Source organism: Lissotriton helveticus, chromosome 5_1 (genome assembly GCF_964261635.1).
Source record: "Lissotriton helveticus chromosome 5_1, aLisHel1.1, whole genome shotgun sequence".
NCBI lineage: Eukaryota > Metazoa > Chordata > Amphibia > Caudata > Salamandridae > Lissotriton > Lissotriton helveticus.
In genome coordinates this window covers 1,228,143,230-1,228,161,152 of record NC_136065.1, presented here as the reverse complement: position 1 = coordinate 1,228,161,152, position 17,923 = coordinate 1,228,143,230, and positions in this window count along the sequence as shown.

The following is a 17,923-nucleotide window of genomic DNA, read 5'->3' as shown; positions in this document are numbered from 1 at the left end:
CCTCGAAGGGAAGAAGTGGAAGAATTCTTTTTATCATCCTGAGGAGGCCAAAGCAGGTCGCTGACACCTTGGTCGCCTGTGTATCGAAGGTCAATGATTTATCCAGCCACACCCCCAGACTTTTGATGTTGTCTCTGGGGGTAGGGGCTGCGCCCATGCTCAAAGGCCATAACAGCTCCAAAGTAGAAGGGGCTGAAGGGCCCAGGAGCATAAGCTCCGTTTTATCGTCATTGAGCTTCAAACAGGACTTCGTCATCCAGCTCTTAACCTGTTCCAAGCATGTTGTTAAATTGGACTGTGGTTGGAAACAGGACACAATGGGAATCTGACCGAACAGTGTTCACTTGCATCATAATTGGGCGGGCGGAACCGCCTACTGCGAGTTGTCGCTCCCGAATCAGAGACGGTGTCGTGGGGAAAGTTTCTGCCCGACATCATAATCAGCCCCTATGTATCCTTGTGTGTGCAGTATCAACACAATTCATACAGTACACGTGTTTGTACGTACCTAGTGAAGCCAAAGCAATCGAAAGTTGTAGAAATGCATTTAGGGGTAGGGTTTTGCAATTAACATAGATCCGCTGATAGTATCACACCGCGTTAAACAAATAGTGCCCACGACACTCTCCTTATATCAAACATGTAACGCTCGGTGCACGCCGTGTGTTATCCACACCGCTTTAAGGGTATTCAAGTGTGTTCAAAAGGTTGTGTTTTTAAAAAACATTGCTATATTTGAATGCTTTTGCACTGCTTACCGTACCACGTAATGTTAGATCTTCAGCGCACAGAGCACTCTTCTTGTGTTAAACATGCAGCATTTGTTGTACTCCGTATGTTAACCAATCATTCAATCAGGCGTTTGTTAATCGCGACTACTCACCCATAAGGGTCTCAAGGTGAAGGGGTGGGGGGGTGCAGGTTCCAGTCCATCAAGGAGGGGGTCTATCGAAGAGCCAGGTTTTGAGGTTTCTTGCGAAGATGGGAAGCAATGCTGTCTGCCTGAGGTGGAACGGAAGGGCGTTCCAGGCTCTGGCCGCAAGGAAGGAGAAGAAGTGGCCTCCCGATATGGTCTTTCTGATGAGAGAGCTAGGCTGATTGTAGGGTCCTTTGGGGTGTGTGGAATTTGAGTCGGCTGTTCAGGTATGATGGTCTGAAATCGTGGAGGGCATTGTGTGCATGGGTGAGCATCTTAAAGGGGATTCTAGCCTTGATGGGGAGCCAGTGGAGTGTGCACAGGTGCTGGGAGATGTAGCAATGTCTTGTCAGGTTGAGGACCAGTCTTGCGGCGGCGTTCTGGATGTTCTGTAGCTTGTTGGTGAGGTTTTTGTTTATTACCACATAGAGTGCATTGCCGTGGTCGAGTCTGCTGGTGACAAGGGCGTGAGTGATGGTCTTTCTGTGTTCGAGGGGGATCCATTTGAAGATCTTACGTATGAGGCAGGGGGTGTGGAAGCAGGAGGACTAGACGGAGTTGATCTGGCGGTCCATTTTGAGCTCAGAGTCCAGGATGATTCCCAGGTTGCGTGCGTGGTCGGTGAGGGTGGGTGAGTTTCCGAGGGCGGGGGCCACCAGATGTCGTCCCAGGCGTCAAGGTTTGGGTCCATGATGAGCACTTCTGTCTTGTTGGTGTTTAGTTGGAGGCAGCTCTTTTTCATCCATTTGGCGACGGCTTCCATGCCTTCTCGAAGGTTCTGTCTGGGTGTGTTGGGTTCATTGGATAGGGAGAGGATGAGTTGGGTGTCATCTCTGTATGACAGAATGTTTAGTCCGTAGGTTCTGACGATAGGGGCGAGCAAAGCCATGTAGGCGTTGAAGACCGTAGGGCTGAGGGAAGACCCCTGGGGGCTCCGCAGGTAGTTGGCTTAGGGTCCGAGAGGGAGGGGGGAGTCTGCCCAGCTGCGTTATGCCAGAGAGGAAGGAGTATATCCAGCCAATGGCCTTGTCCTAGATCCCTGCATCGCGGAGTCTGTGTATTAGGGTGCGGTGAGAGACTGTGTCGAATGCTGCTGAGTGGTCAAGGAGGATAAGGGTTACTGTTTCTCTTTTGTCCAGTAGGGTGCAGGTGTTGTCTGTTGCGGCGAGAAGGGCAGTTTCCGTACTGTGGCTTTTTCTGAAGCCGGATTGGGAGGAGTCGGGGATGTTGTGCTCTTTGATGAAAGTGGCGAGTTGGCTGTTGATGGCTTTCTTGATGACTTTAGCTGGGAACGCGAGCAGGGAGATGGGTTTGCAGTTTTTGAGGTTGGTTGGGTCCGCTGAGGGTTTCTTCAGGAGGGGGTTTACCTTGGCGTATTTCCAGTTGTCGGGAACCAAGGCGGTTGCCAGGGAGCTGTTGGTGGTGTGGGGGAGCATGGGAGCGATTGTGTGGGTGGCTCTGTTGAAGATGTGGTGGGGGCAGGGGTCCGTGGGGGCCCCGCAGTGGATTGACTTAATTGTCTTCAGTGTGTGTTCGGTGGTGAGGGCTATCCAGTTGTCAATCGCTGACTTCAGGGTGTCAGGGTGGTTGGTGGGGGTTCAGTGCGTTTGTTGTCTTAGTCGAAGTTGTCGTAGATGCTCTTGATTTTGTGGTGAAAGGTGCTGAGTTTGTCACAGAGGTCTTGTGAGGGAGGGATGTCAGTCAACTCACTAGTGGGTTGGGCAAACTCCTTGATGATGTTGAAGAGTTCTTTGCTTTTGTGTGCGTGTGTGGAGATTCTGTCTTCAATAGCTTTTTTTCTTGTTTTTCTGATGAGTTGGTGGTGGGCGTTTTGAGCGGCTCTGAAGTTGTGTGCTTCTGTGGATTTGGTGTTACTCCAGGCCTTTTCAAGGTGGTGGCAAGTGCGTATGGACTCTCGAAGTTCGGTGGTAAACCATCTGGCTTTCTTGGCGTGGGTGTTGTTGTTATTCTTGAGGGGTGCTATGGTGTTGGCTCTGTCAGAGATCCATCTGTGCAGGGTTCGGGCTGCAGTGTTCGGGTTGTCGTTTTCCACGATGGTTGGGGTACTGTTGCTGAGTGAGGGGGTGAGCTGGTCGTCTGTGATTCTGATCCAGTTTCTTTGTGGGAGCAGGTGCTGGTGTCTGTGGATGGTGGGTGTTCCGAAGGTGAAATGGACGCATCGGTTGTCAGTCCACAGGAGTTTGGTTAAGTGGCTGAAGGTGATAGAGTTTCCTGTTGTGAAGAGGGGTCGAGGGTGTGTCCTGCTGAGTGCACGGGTTTGGTCACGGTTTGGCAGAGTCCAATGTTGTGGAGGTTGTCCAGGAGGATTTTGTGTTGGGGTCCAGTTGTTTATCAAGGTGGAAGTTGAGGTCTCCTAGCAGGGTGTAGTTGGTGGATGCGATAGCATGCGGGAAGATGATGTCCGTGATGGAGTTGGGAAAAGGTCTGTGGGGTCCAGGGGTTCGGTAGAGGAGGGTTCCTCGGAGGGAGGCGGTAGGGGTAGTCAGTATCTTGAAGTGTAGGTGTTCCATCATGTCTGTGGGCTCGTCGAGGAGTGTGCTCAGGCAGAGGGTGGATTTGTGAACAATGGCTAAAATCATCTTGCTGGCTCCTAACAATGCTAAAACTGTTTTAAGCATAGTGAAGAACATATCTAAACCTGCTTGTGTGAGTAGTAAGATCACAGCGAGACAAAAGCTCTGTGATGATCTTGCTGTCTACTTTGACGTAAAGATTAATACAATTATTGAGGGGGTTACATCGAACCAAGCATCTACCATGGTTGATGGAAATATGCCAGTCACACCATCGTTGCTGGAGAAACAGGAGGAGGGAACAGACGCAGATCAACAAGCTACACTGAAACATTCTCAAATTCCTTCTGAGGAGTGTTACCTCCGGCTCACCGCTGGATCTTCTCCCTCAGAGAATATAGAAAGAATTCAATTCAGAACTCTTCCAGCGGCTATATCAAATCTGTAGCCAGTCACTGGACAAAGGAGAAATACCGGAAGGGTGGAAGCAGGCAATGGTGACTCCATTGCTTAAGAAACCTTCACTTGACCCTCTCTGTCCGTCCAACTATAGGCCTATCTCACTGCTACCGTACCCAGTAAAAATGCTGGAACCAGTAGTTAGCCAATCCATCTCTCGCTTCTTAGAAGGAAATCATCTGCTAAATGAAGCTCAATTTGGATTCCGCCCTCAGCACGGAACAGAAACAGCCTTAGTCACAGTCCTTGATGACTTAAGAATGTGTACTGACAATGGCAATTCGGTTGTACTGGTGCTACTCGATACGTCAGCCCCTTTCGATATGGTGAATCATGGCATTCTGTTGGAAAGACTCAGGAATGTAGGAATCAAGGATCAGGCAAAATGGATTCAGTCCTATTTGATGGGCAGGCAGCAAGCTGTGATGATTCCTCATTTTAGATCTACAAAATGCGCTGTGCGACTGGGGGTACCCTAGGGGTAAGCAATAAGCCTGATCCTATTTAATATATATCAGTGCCCACTCATCCCTATCATTAAATCTTTTCGCATTGAATTAATAAATTATGCAGATGACCCGCAACTTGTGTCCTATCTAGACAGGAATCAGGCAGTCACCATGGATAACTTCCATGAATGTATGCAAAACACCACAAACTGGCTCAGAAATAATTTTGTACAATTTAATGGTGACAAGACGGAAATTGTTTTTTGCACCACGAACAAAATAGCCCGCCCTCTATCTGTTGATTTTCGGCTTACCCCTTCTGATAAATCACTAATCCCAGCCAAAACAGTGCGCAACCTGGGAGTATTGATGGACAATAACCTTCAGTTGGATTCACAAGTCAACAAAGTAGTTGGTACTTGCTTCTCCATGATCAGAGCCTTGCGAAAGATCCTCCCACTTTTACAAGTCTCCTCCAGGATACGCGTGGTGAGGTGTGCAATCTTGAGTAGGCTGGATTACTGCAACTCCCTGTGCTTGGAAGCACCCAATGTGCTGGTAACAAAGCTGCAAAGAATCTAGGCCATAGCATCAAAAAATTGCTCAAAACAGGCATCGGAGTTCTTCTACGTCTTTACCTTTGAGGGATCTCCATTTGCTGCTGACTGATCAGATAATAAAATGTAAATATTTTTGTATTGTCTTTAGAGCAGCTCATCGTCTGGGACCTAAACCACTTCAGAGAAAATTCTCATGGTATGTTCCCTCAAGAAACCTCCGCTCCCAACTGCAAATTTGTTGAATACCATGCGATTTAAAATAGGTAGGACGGGCGGCACAGCTTTTAGCTCTGCAGCATCACAGCTGTGGTATGCTCTTCCCCATAATATCAGGCAAATTCAGGATCTACTTCAATTCAGAAAGCAGCTGAAAACATGTATGTTACCTAGAGAGGAATAACCCAAAAAGACACTGTCAGGACACTATTCTCTTCAGACATCTTTTTCTTTCTTATTTCTCTCTCTGCCGTTGCTAGTTTCAGGGATAGCTGTTTTTTTCCGGTTCTTTTTTTTCCGGCTCTTTGTCCTGCACTTTTTAAATCTTTCTAGCACTTTGACATCTTGGTAACTCAGAGTGCCCGGATACTCGTTGGGTGACAGTGCGCTATATAAATAGTATTTACATTACATTACAATGGCGATTCCTCCTCCCGGGCGGGTGTGGCGGTTCTTCATGGAGATCGTGTATTATTGGGGAATGGTGAAGGCGATGTCCGGTCCCGAGGTGGTGTTGGCCCAGGTTGGTATTGTCAAGGACATCCCAGATTTAGGTGGGGCGTTTGTGGAAGGATCGGATGTTGAGGAGGATGCATTGCAAGGTCTTCGGTTCGGGTGTGTTCTTGCTAGGTCCGTATTTCTGGCGGTGCTGTAGGTTTGTCGGCAGCAGTGACAGCTGAAGGGTCCGTGGTGTCGGCTGGTGAAACTAGCTTGCAGTTAGTTGTTGTTGTGGCCTGGGTTGAGTGAATGGAGTACTGCTGGGCCGTAGAGTTGGCGGTGCAGAGGTCCAGGGTTCCTGGTGCTGGTCACGGTCACGGACGGGGCGCAGACAGGCTTGCCTTTGGTGCGCCAGCGAAGCACCCGCTTGCTTTGCTGGCGTTAATCAACCGTCATTAAGTAGGGGTCGTGGAGGGCTGGACAGCTGGGAGACAGGAGCAGGGAGGGGAGCTGGATTGGGCCAGTCGCGCTGGTTGTGCTGAGGGGGGCCGCGGGGGCAGCTGCGACAGGGAAAGCGGGCAGAAAAGGGAAAGGAGGGAAAAGGATGAATAAAGGAAAAGGGAAATAACGTGGAAATGAAGCAGAAAAGTGCAGAAATGCAGAAAAGTGCAGAAAGGAGAATAAAATGAGGGTAGAAAAACAAGTGAAAAACGGAGAGAGAGAAAGGAGACAGAAGTCAACTGGACCACCAGGGATGAGGCGCAGGTAAACCTACGGGTGGAAGGAGGGCCTTGAACACCAACACTCAAGAGTGCAGGGACAGGCCTCACTTAATGGTGGAGCTGCGAGGTTGCGGGAGAAATTTTACTGACAATAAACCATGCTGCATTCAGTGCACCTGTGAGTGTTTATAATGTTTTGCTTTTTACAAATGTAGCTATTTTTATGTGCTTTGATACTGGTCAACTTTTACCTAGTGTTAAACATGCAGTGCATAAAGCACAAAGCACTCTTCTTGTTTCACAAATGTAGTGCTTGGTGCACGCCGCGTGTTAACCATGCAACGTTCAGTGCACGTGTGTGTTTATAATGTTTTCCAATCCAATCCAAAAATAATGTTTTGCTTTTTAACTCCTTCTATGCTAATGACAAGGTCAGCTCGTCATGAGGCACACTGGAGCTGTGCTCATGACAAGGTGAACTCGTCATGTATAATGGGATTATCCATCAGTCAGCACAGGACGGGAAAAGCCTTAGCAGCCAAGGTGTTAAAAATATTACAATATTTATGTGCTTTGGCTCACCACACCACTTAGTGTTAAACATACAGCGCCCAGAGTGCTCTCCTTGTGTCATATATGCAGAGCTTGGTACACGAACGCTTCATCTTGATAAGTCTAAGGCCTAATGTACACTTCTTTCTCTCACACTGTTTATACTCTTCCTACAATTCATTCACCACATCGTGCACCAACTATCACTATCTATCTTCATTTCTATCTATTCTATGCAGCTCTCAATCCTATCTATTCACCATGTCACATCATTTCACTACACAAATACACCACACACAATTCCACAACTAACAATTCCAATACAACCCACATAATTCCACTGCACACCACATACAAGCAAAACAAAAACACATAGGTAAAAGACATTATCATTTACAACACCAATAGCTTTACCGCTCGCAAATGCGAGACCTATTGCATTGCAAATGCTTGTACTTATTATTGCAGTCATTATGAGTTAAAGGAACTCCGAAACGATGACTGTGTGCAGGATGTTAATTACTCAATTTTTGTAGGCTTTCATCTGTGCATCATCTAGTGGTAAGTTTCTGAAGATTGAAACAGTTTAGTGAATGAGGCCCGATACAACCCAACCTATTTACCCTCCGGTGTCATAGAATATCGATCCCTCAGGCATCTAACGCAAACACAGTGTGAAAGCCTTGCGTATATTTATACTTGGTTGGGTGACCTAGCCTGGCTTTCTTAGCAAATATGTGTTTTACATATGTTAGGCAAGTATGAACGATTGGTTCAGTGCAGTGAACAGTCGATTCTGGGCCATAGGGATTTCATCGCTGCCTGAAGGTCTCCGGACTGGCAGACCCTCTCCCTCTCTCATTTTTCAAGTAGGCATATTGCCCATCACAAATTTGTGGTTGGTGATATCATAAGTATTTTATTTGGTGCCACTCATGATTAGGCAAGACAAAAAGTGAAGAATGGAACGCTTGAAGAATGCTAAATCACTAGAAATTATTTCAACTACGTCAGTGATTTTTTTCTTTGCAATTGTAAATTAGCGGAGTGTAACCACCCCTCACTCCCAAATTACAGTCAGTTGTACAGCTTACCGTGCTCTGCAACATACCTTACGTTGGCAAAGCCAATAGCTCTGGCCAAATTCTTATACGGTCCCAAAAGCGAGACCTGTGGGTAATGCAATTGGTCTCGCATTTGCATTAGTTGGAGGAATTTGCAATGGAAAACCTGCAAGCGGTGCGTAAACACGCACTTTGTAAGTCTTTGCTTATACTTGTAGGTTTTTAAAACACAGATATTAAAGGCATTGTCATTTACAATGCCAATAGCTTAAACTCTCACAAATGCGAGACCTATTGCTTTGCAAATGCGTGTTTTGTTTAGGCATTGTCGAGTGTTGGGTATTTTGAATTTGCTTCTCACACTCCTGCATCCCAGTACAAAATATTTAAGTTTAAACATAACAGTTAGGCCTTTTCATTTAAATGTATTCTTTCTCACGTTTGTTTCACATTTTTCCCTTAGATCACTCATTCTTGACTAACAGGTAATAAAGCATCTCTCAAGGACATGTGGGGGGCACCTAGGGAAATATTTCGGGGGGTGGAATATTGGGAATGAGCCATGCGCCTTATTAAGTGAGTGGTCCACCCCAAAAACGTGAGTAACTCACCCAACAGGGCAATAAATATCTGTGCGTTCGCGGTAGTGGGTTTTGGGGCCATTAGTCAGTTGTATATAGTGTTAAAAGACTTTCAAACAACTGGTCCCAAGTCAAAGGGCAACTAGAAATCACAGTATAGAAAAACAAAATCGTTTCAGGTACAATAGAAGGAGCTGTTATCAGCACTGCTGGTGTGTTTGATGAAATATGTTTTAAAGGACAAGCGCGCAGGCGAACGACTCGCTACTATAGAATAAACCCCAAGCATGCGCGTTTCTTGTGGTCCCACAGACAGAGACGGTTAAAGGCATGGGAAAAACGGATTCTGGCCGAGGGCCCCCGCTTTCCAGGGGTGCACTCTTATACAGCTAAGCTCTGCAGAGTCTTGCCCTGATAATTCTTAAACAGATTGTTTTAAATACCATTTTTCTTTCATTTACTTTTTAAAGGGGGATATGTGAGAGTCTATTACAGACATTTTGCAGAGAAAATACATTTAGAAATTGGAGAAGTGTGACTGTGCACTGCCAAAGAGGGCATAAAAAGAGTGGAAATGGAATGATATATTCAAAGCTGTTACGATTACGAACAGGGGCCCTCAAAATACATTTGGCCCAGGGCCCCCAAAATCCTTAAAATGTCCCTGCCACAAGATCCAGTGAAAAGAAGACAGTTCCTGACATGCGGTTGTCACGCGCAACTTTCACATCACAGCCAGCAGCGGGCGTCTGCGCACACTCACTGCGTGCACCCCCCACCCCTTGTGCACTGGGCCTGAGCCCACTTCCCACGCTTTTAAAAGCCCCTGGGCTCTCGTTTTATTACGCCGGATTAAAACATTGTCCAGGACTCCCGGAGGAAAGCACACGCACTATGGGGCATATTAGCAAGGAACCTCGTTAAAATTATCGCCGTTTTATCGGCAGACTGCCGATAAAACGGCGATAATTTTAACGAGGTTCCTTGCTAATATGCCCCTATGTCCTTTTTCAGGCATCGCTACTCTGGAATCTGGCCTGTTGTGTTTTTATGGCTGACTAAAATGCTGTACCTTGAAAATCCGCCCCCACCATCCAGGCCGGTTTCTGTGCTCTGTGATAAGTCAATCCGGCGGGGCTCCAAGAACAGGTGCTCCGAGGGAAGCCATACCTGATCTCTGCCAGTAAACGAACATACGGGGTTTATTTATTTTTTCTGAAGCGGCTCGAGGTTGGAACACATTATATGTGGAATGGAGAGCAGGGCACGTGAGAGGAGGGAGCAGTGAGAGGCTGGTGGAGGCGAGAAAAGAGAAGGAAAAGAGGTGAGCACAGGGGAGATGGTGAAGAGAGCAGGAGGGAGGAGGCATGGAAAAGTAACAGGTGTAAGCACACCGGAGGCGAGGCAAAGGGGTGAGGAAGAGGTGAGTAAAGGGTTAGAAGCAGGGAAGAAGGAAAGAAGGGAGGTGATGTAAGGAGTGGAGTTTGAAAAGAGACCTCTGAGGTAGACGTGTAAGGGGAAAGGATGGACACCTCTTCATAATTTGATATGGGTCCCTTAACATAACAACAACATGTGGGATCGGTACCTCTGATAGTCAAAGGTATTTGACCGAACGGGGCCACCTGCTTCACAGCCAATGGGGTGTTGCTTTAATCGCCTGGAGAGGACAGAGGACACCCTGAAGATGGTGGGATCAGAAGTGATGAGGAAAACGAGGAGAAGGGGTGAAAAGGAAAGGTGAGGCGAGGAAAGATTGCGAAGATAGACGAAGTAAAGAAAACAGACAAGAGGGAAGGGAAGGTCAGTGAAGGAGAGAAAAGGTGGTGATGGTGAAGAAAGGAGACGGGGTGAGGAAAGGAGCGTGTTTTAGGAAAGAAGAGAGGATATGATCAAATGAAAGTGTGTGAAAAAGCAAGAAGATGAGTAAGAAAGTACGGGATAAATGAGAGGGGGAATTGGTGGAGGAGAAAGCAAAAGGAGAGAGAACCAGCGAATGAGAATAGAATGAAAGGATGATAGAAGTTAGAAAAATACACGAGGATGTGGAATGGTTAAGAAAGGAAAGGGAGAAGTGAGTGTAATGAAGGGGACAGGTAGAAAAAGGCAATGCATAGACTAGGGAGTAGGAAATCTAGGGAGGAGTTTAGTGGTGGTGCAGGAGAAGGGTTGAGTAAGGACTAGGGCTGGGAATTAAAGAAAATGACAGGTGAGAACAGGGAGAAAAGTAGAGAGGAGATGGCATGCGGGAGTGCTAACAGAGGGACAGAGAGAAGGACGTGTAGTGTAGTAGCTGAGAGGCAAGAAGAAGCAAAGGGGAAAGAAGATTAGAGGGGGAAAGAGCGACCTATACAGAGGAGAAGGGGGAAGGCGGTGCAGAAACGGAGGGAAGGTGGAGGCAAAGAGTGCACCAAGCAGTGGAGAGGTGTAAGGCTGAAGGGCAGCAAGGATGGGAGAGAGAACGGTAGGAGTAGAGGGAGGGTGAACGGGCATGGACAGGCACACTGAACAAAGGGAAGAAAGATGCTTTAAAGATTACACCGAAGATACACAAATAGTGATACCAAGTCAAGGAGGGAGTGATGAGAGTTGGAAGTAGGCCCCACCGGGCGGAGCTGCAGGCCCTTCTGCTGCCTGTGCCAGCCCTGCCCTCCTCAGCCGAGCCGTGTGAATGACAAGTGCCCGCGGCCCCCTGCGCTGCCTTCAGCCCTCTGTAAGAAAGGGGTGTCGTCTGCATGAGCCCAATCTTAGAAAGTACATGAAATAAATCCACCAAGGGCTTTGGCCAGCGCCATGCGTTCAGCCCCTACGCTCTGGAGCCAGGCGGCTAGAAGGCCTTCTTTACCTGTGGTGCGCTGTGCCGAAAGCCCGGCCAGCAGCAGCAGTAGCAGGTGTGCCGAGTGCCCCATCCCGATGCCTGGTCTGGTGCCCCGATCACTGTCGCGTGCGTCGCCTCGGCATTTATAGGCTGGAGCCAGAGCGGGGTGTGCCCGGGTGCGCAGATGGACGCGCTCTCTAGGAGGAAGTGATCCTATGTATTAGGACATCGCAGCGGCCTCTCAGCGAGTCTCACGCGCGACTCCCAGGACTCCTTTGTTCCTTGCTTAATCGTGTGCGTAAGATTATAGAACACCTGTGAAACGTATCTTCTATTTATTGCACACCTACTTTTACGCACATAAAGGGATCTACGGCCTCCCTTGCAATAATGTCACTTCACTATTGAGGTAGGATTAACCTCATATTTCTCTGCGCTACCCCGCACGCGCGAATGCAATCCGAATCGTCAAACTAATGCACTATGGGCCCGATGTAGGTAGCCCTTTACCGATCGGAATCGGCCGAAAATACCGATTTTCGGCCGTTTCCGATCGGTAAAGGGCTATCGAGATGTAGGGGCACATTTTCGGTAATTTTACCGAATCGTTATCATTTCCAAATCGGTAAAGTTACCCAATCGGTAATATTTACCGATTCGGTAATGATAACGATTCGGTAGAACTACCGAAAATGCAATGTAGGTAGCCAATGTTCCATCAGCACATGGCCTACAGAATCGGTATTTTACCATGGAATACAAATCCATGGTAAAAAACCGATTCCTGTGTACATGCACATCTGTGCATGTACACATGTGCCATGTGACAGACAGACGTGCCCTTAGGGCATGTCTGTGTGCCACATTGCACACATGCCCGTTTTGGGGGTGCTAGAGGGTGTCAAAGTGACACCCCCTGCACCCTTGTGAATTCTTTAATTACCGATTCGGTAAATACCGAATCGGTAATGCCTAATCATTCCTATGGGCTTCAAAGCCCATAGGAATGAATGGGCATTACCGATTCGGTATTTACCGAATCGGTAATTAAAGAATTGTTAAGGATTCGGTAACGAATCCAGATGTTGGGACCTACATCCCATTTACCGATTTTTGAATACCGAATCGGTAGGATTCGGTATTTCAAAATCGGTAAATGGGATTTACCTACATCGGGCCCTATATACTATGAACAGCCAATACTTTAAATAGCACAACTGTCCCCTGTATGAGTAAAAAGCAAAAGGAACAATTGATGGTCAGAATGCTGGATAATGCAAACATTCATCTTAAACCAACAAGAGAGGAAGGGTCAGAAAACCACTCTTATACCCCTATGAATATACAACAATCAAGAAAAGAGTGATCATTTCTGTGCAAAATACACCTAAGACCCAAATTCAGAGCTTAGGAACACGAGGGTATTAAAGTGATAAGTGAATGAGCTGCAATTCAAAAGAGAACCCTCAAGCACCAAACAAGTTGGTGATAGTCTTCATCATTGGGTTCATTTTTGAGGGCTAGCAAATTCGTGCCCATACATGTGATAGTGAAAAGTTAAAAGAAGATGAAACTAGACCCCGTACCCATTTTAATAAGGGGCTAGACAATCTTCGATTAAAAACAAAGTGCAAACGGACAATCAATGGTTGAGTGAGATTGAACCAAATGTCCTATCAAATCAAAATGGTCGACATGTTTCTGCTTTAGTGAGCTAACTATGCTCAGCATTCATCAGGACCAGAATATGAGCCCTCGAGAACCAAACACACTAAGGCTTGGCCCCTCTATAGGGCTACATGCAAAAAAGAACAACTCACGGCACCTCCCGTGTTGACTCTCCTTGTATTGTCAAGGGTCTGCAATTAATCATAAGTGGTGACCTTTCACCTTAGGCGCATGGCTGGGGAAACCTTCACGCCAGGTTATTTTCGACCTCGCATCTACCAGCCGGAAACCTGTGTCGGACTTCGCCACGGCCGTGTCCGTTTGCACTTTGTTTTTAATTGAAGATTGTCTAGCCCCTTATTAAAATGGGTACGGGGTCTAGTTTCATCTTCTTTTAACTTTTCACTATCACATATATGAGCACGAATTTGCTAGCCCTCAAAAATGAACCCAATGATGAAGACTATCACCAACTTGTTTGGTGCTTGAGGGTTAAATTTTGAATTGCAGCTCATTCACTTATCACTTTAACACCCTTGTGTTCCTAAGCTCTGAATTTGGGTCTTAGGTGTATTTTGCACAGAAAGGATCACTCTTTTGTTGAATGCAAACATTCAACCAGGGCACAAGTCCTAAAAAAAGAAGTGGGGGGACGCTAACGTCATGACAGGAAGTGACGTCACGAAAGGTGGTTTGCACGCAGTTGCGCCCAGAAAGAGACTTCAGGTGTCCATGTTTCCTTCAGAATATAGCAATTGTAAAGCGAACAAGACGTTGGGGCTAGCTGAGGCGCTAGAGGGGTTGTGGTAAATAAAACAGAGGTGAAACACTCGGCAAAAAAAGTTGGTTTTGCAGGAGAAAAAACCCCCTTCTTACAAAAAGTTATTTTGTTCTTGAAAGAATCGCTTCAACCTTTGTAACTGTGCGATGCGGACGTTGTCACTTTCTTGAAACATTCTGGTTTGGTGAAGCCTTTCCTGAGGTGGGGTCTGATCTCAGATTGAAGGGGGGAGGTGAGGTTGAAGCACAAGACCGGACCCTGGGAGGTGACGTGGTGTGGCCCGCGGTGTTATGGTTACCGCGACTAAGAGATTTTAGCCCCCGTGATCCGAGTGAACTGTGGCAAACAGCGCGTCACGTGGTAAAGTACACACAAGTACACACAGACAGCAAGAGAGACAGAAACTCCTCAAGGGTCTGCAGAAACAAACAGCAGAATCAGTCATGCGCCAGATGCCCCAACAACGGCGCGCGCCCGGGTATGTAGACACACAGAGCAGAATGAGACCTGCACACACAGAAACGCACAAGGATGAATACACACACACAGGGCACACGTCCTAAAAAAAGAAGTGGGGGGCGCTCTCGGTCACCCCTTAGATGCGATTGCATCTGAGAAGTCAGCGCGTGAGCAGCATGCTATGAGCTCCGATCTCGTCCCAGAGAGGCCATAAAGTGACATCCAGCTGTTTGACAAGGGGGACAGCATCCACCAGGTAAAATAAGTGGGGGGACGCCGTCCACCTGCGTGGTGCCCCGACTCGAGCCCTGCATTCACCCCCAGTCACAAATATCTGGGTTTAATCCATCGTTCTTTAGCTCAACACACCACCCAAGTTTGGACCCAGCCATGTGCAAATCAGTCTTGACCCTGTTCCTCATGGGAAGAGTCCATCAGGAACTGCCAGGTCAGGTCCTCCCTGGACCAGAAACAAGCATACTGGGCCGAGTTTTGGGGCATCAGCCAGGCTGGCTTGAAACCATCATCATGGAGAGCACGGGACCCACATCTGGGCATACCCTTCCCACTTAGGGCGACAAAAGCAAAAGGAACAATTGATAGCCAATTCTCATGAGGAACAGGGTCAAGACTGATTTGCATATGGCTGGGTTCAAACTGGGATGGCTTGGTGGGCAAAAAACGATGGATTGAACCAAGATCTGTTGACTGTGGGTCAATGTTTGTCTTGTTCAGCATTCCGATCATCATCTGTTCTTTTTGCATTTGGAAAATGTTTGTTTCTAGTCGAGAGAGGACCTGGCTTGGCAGTTCAGGCTGGACTACTCCCAGGAGGAACAGGGTCAAGACTTGTTTGCATATGACTGGGTCCAAACTGGGATGGCGTGGTGGGTAAAAAAAACAATGGATTAAACCCAGATCTGTTGACTGGGGGTGAATGTTTGCATTGGTCGGCATTCCGTCCATCATCTGTTCTTTTGGCCCCGGTATGAGTCAAGCACCCTCATCCCCATCCCTTCCACAAATCTCTGGCTCATATTCCTCTCCTTTCCTTCAAAACACCTGTCCACTACTGGCCTAACTAGTGAGTAGCGAGGACGCAACATATGCGGTAACAGAAGCATCCACCAGACCGAGTTGGTTTCCCAAGTGAAGCAACACGGGAAGAAGACGCAAACGATCTGAGGCTGAGAGCCAAGTAGAACAAGCATCTTTTTCTGAATCATATGAAAAGGAGCGATAACAATATCCTGAGACATACGAAGGAAGCTTCAAGTGGCCAAGTCGGCTGATCGGCCATATCGGAAACACACAACCAGGCATCCAACAGGAGCCGTGGTTCCTAGAAGGCTGTCTTACACGTACACAGTCCTGATGAAGACCCGCCCTTGATGCGCACAACCAGCGCATCGCTCCCCAGGGTCGAAACGTCAACGCACCTTTTTCACGACCAACTGTACAAAGTCTACTAGGACTAAGAATAAATGGATTAACCTATGGGACTATTGTATTTTCAGTTGACACTCTTTAACAATTATTTGTGAATTGACCGTGTTATATGGTTGTTTTAAATGTTACTGAGTCTTGCACACAAACCGTCATTTTGTTTATTTGTTTTAATGTTTGTTTGGACAGCTAATTATGTATTTTAATGACTATCTTGAATAACATGAAAGTATATAACCGAGAATCTTACCAGCTCTGGGGACAGACGCTGTTTGCCGCACCACAACCCATCAGCCTGCATTGCCTGCCCCAGCCGCCGCTGACCACCCGCGGCCGCCGAGAGGGGCCGGGCAAACACCAAACAAAACTTCAATTCCCAGCGTCCCTTGCTTCGCGGGGACGCCGTCTGACCGCTGGGGCTTCCACCCGGGGGCGTACTTCAGGCAGCCCTTCCTTCGGCGAAGCGGGGAGAGAATCTTACCGGCTCTGGGGACAGACGCTGTTTGCCGCACCACAACCCATCAGCCTCCATTGCCTGCCCCCGCCGCCGCTGACCACCCGCGGCCGCCGAGAGGGGCCGGGCAAACACCAAACAAAACTTCAATTCCCAGCGTCCCTTGCTTCGCGGGGACGCCGTCTGACCGCTTGGGCTTCCGCCCGGGGGCGTACTTCAGGCAGCCCCTCCTCCCGCATCGCGGGACGCAAGCGGGCATCGCCGGGCTGAGCCCGGGCAGAGGGCGGGCCATCTGTGGCCATCAGGGGCCAGCAGAGGTCGGGTCGGGCCACCCCCCTTGGCTGCAGGATGGGGAAGCGCAAACTGACATCCAAAGAAGGGGAAGGTAAGAAGGCCAAGGTGCCCGCAAATCAGAGACTATTACTTCCTATTTAACATCTGCTGTGGGGGCACTTAATGACCAAATTGCCGATGTAGAGAAGGAATTGGGACTTGATTTGCTTACGGATGCTGACCCCACTCTGGCTGCTGTAACTCGACCGAATACCCCCCCCCCTTATCCCCGTACAACCACACATCATAGTAGCCAATCCTCTGCAGGGCGACCTGATGGATCAGGCTCTTGTAGATACTTCACAGAGAGACAGTTCGGGGGGGACGAAGATACATGATAATGTAAAACTTAGTAGTAAATGTAGTAAAGGGAAGAAGCCCCCTAACCAGTCTAAAGGGAGAATGGATGCTACATCGAGCCTCAGTCTCCCTGCAAATTGATGGAGTTGATGGAAGATCTAATTGAATCCCGCTTGGAGCCTGTACTGGTGAACATCGCCAAGGACATAGTGCACTCTTTGAACCTTTGTGTCGCAAACATTGTTAAGAAATGCGAAAATATTGACACATTTTTGAAGGAATTTAAGGTTCATCTTAAGGGTTGCAAAGAAGGTAGGGTTATAAGTGAGAATCAAGCTACGGTGACTAGTCAGGAAATAGATATGGATCCCCCCCTCTGGTGATGACACGCAGGCTCAATCTGAGAGACATATATACCAAGAGAAGAGGGTAAGGTTAACCCCGGGGGATCAACAAGTTACACCCCCGAGGTTGTACAAATAAGGACTCCAGGCCAGGATCGATCCTCCCTTGATTTATGTACCTCAAAGCTAGCCACATTACATCCCCCCCCACAAGCAGCTCCCTTAGTGGTAATTTTAACTGGGGTTCCACCCCTAAGAAATGGTGCCGTGGAAAATGAGAAAGAACTTTTGAACAGAACAAGAAGATGGTGTTCACAGTTTAGTAGTGGGAGCACTGATATTGCCTCATGTATTAGCACGGCTAGACAGGTTGAGTGGGTAGGGAAACGGAAAAAGGCCATTCCAGGAGACTGTGTGGTTGTTAATTTTAATAGAGTAAATATTGTTGACACTTTGCTATGGGACGGTTCGGAGCTTGATGGTCAAGGCATTAGGCCACTACCTCTGGGTTACTTTTATCCCCCACCCTCCCATTCACAACTCAAATCATGCTTGTTTAAAGCCCCACAGATTCAATGTACCACTATGAACGTTAATAACACTAAATGTAATTCTTACCAATCTCAGCAGACTTCCTTGAGGGTAGCTAAAACGGTCACGGCCATACTGTTCCAGGACACACTCCAGAAGTAACTCTAACTAATAGATTCTCCGCCCTGTCGAGTCTGGACATTAATGATTGACAACTACCTACTGACACGGTTGTTACTGAGCAGAATAGGCAGGCAATATCCCATTCCTCCTACAATATAATTAGCTGGAATGTGGC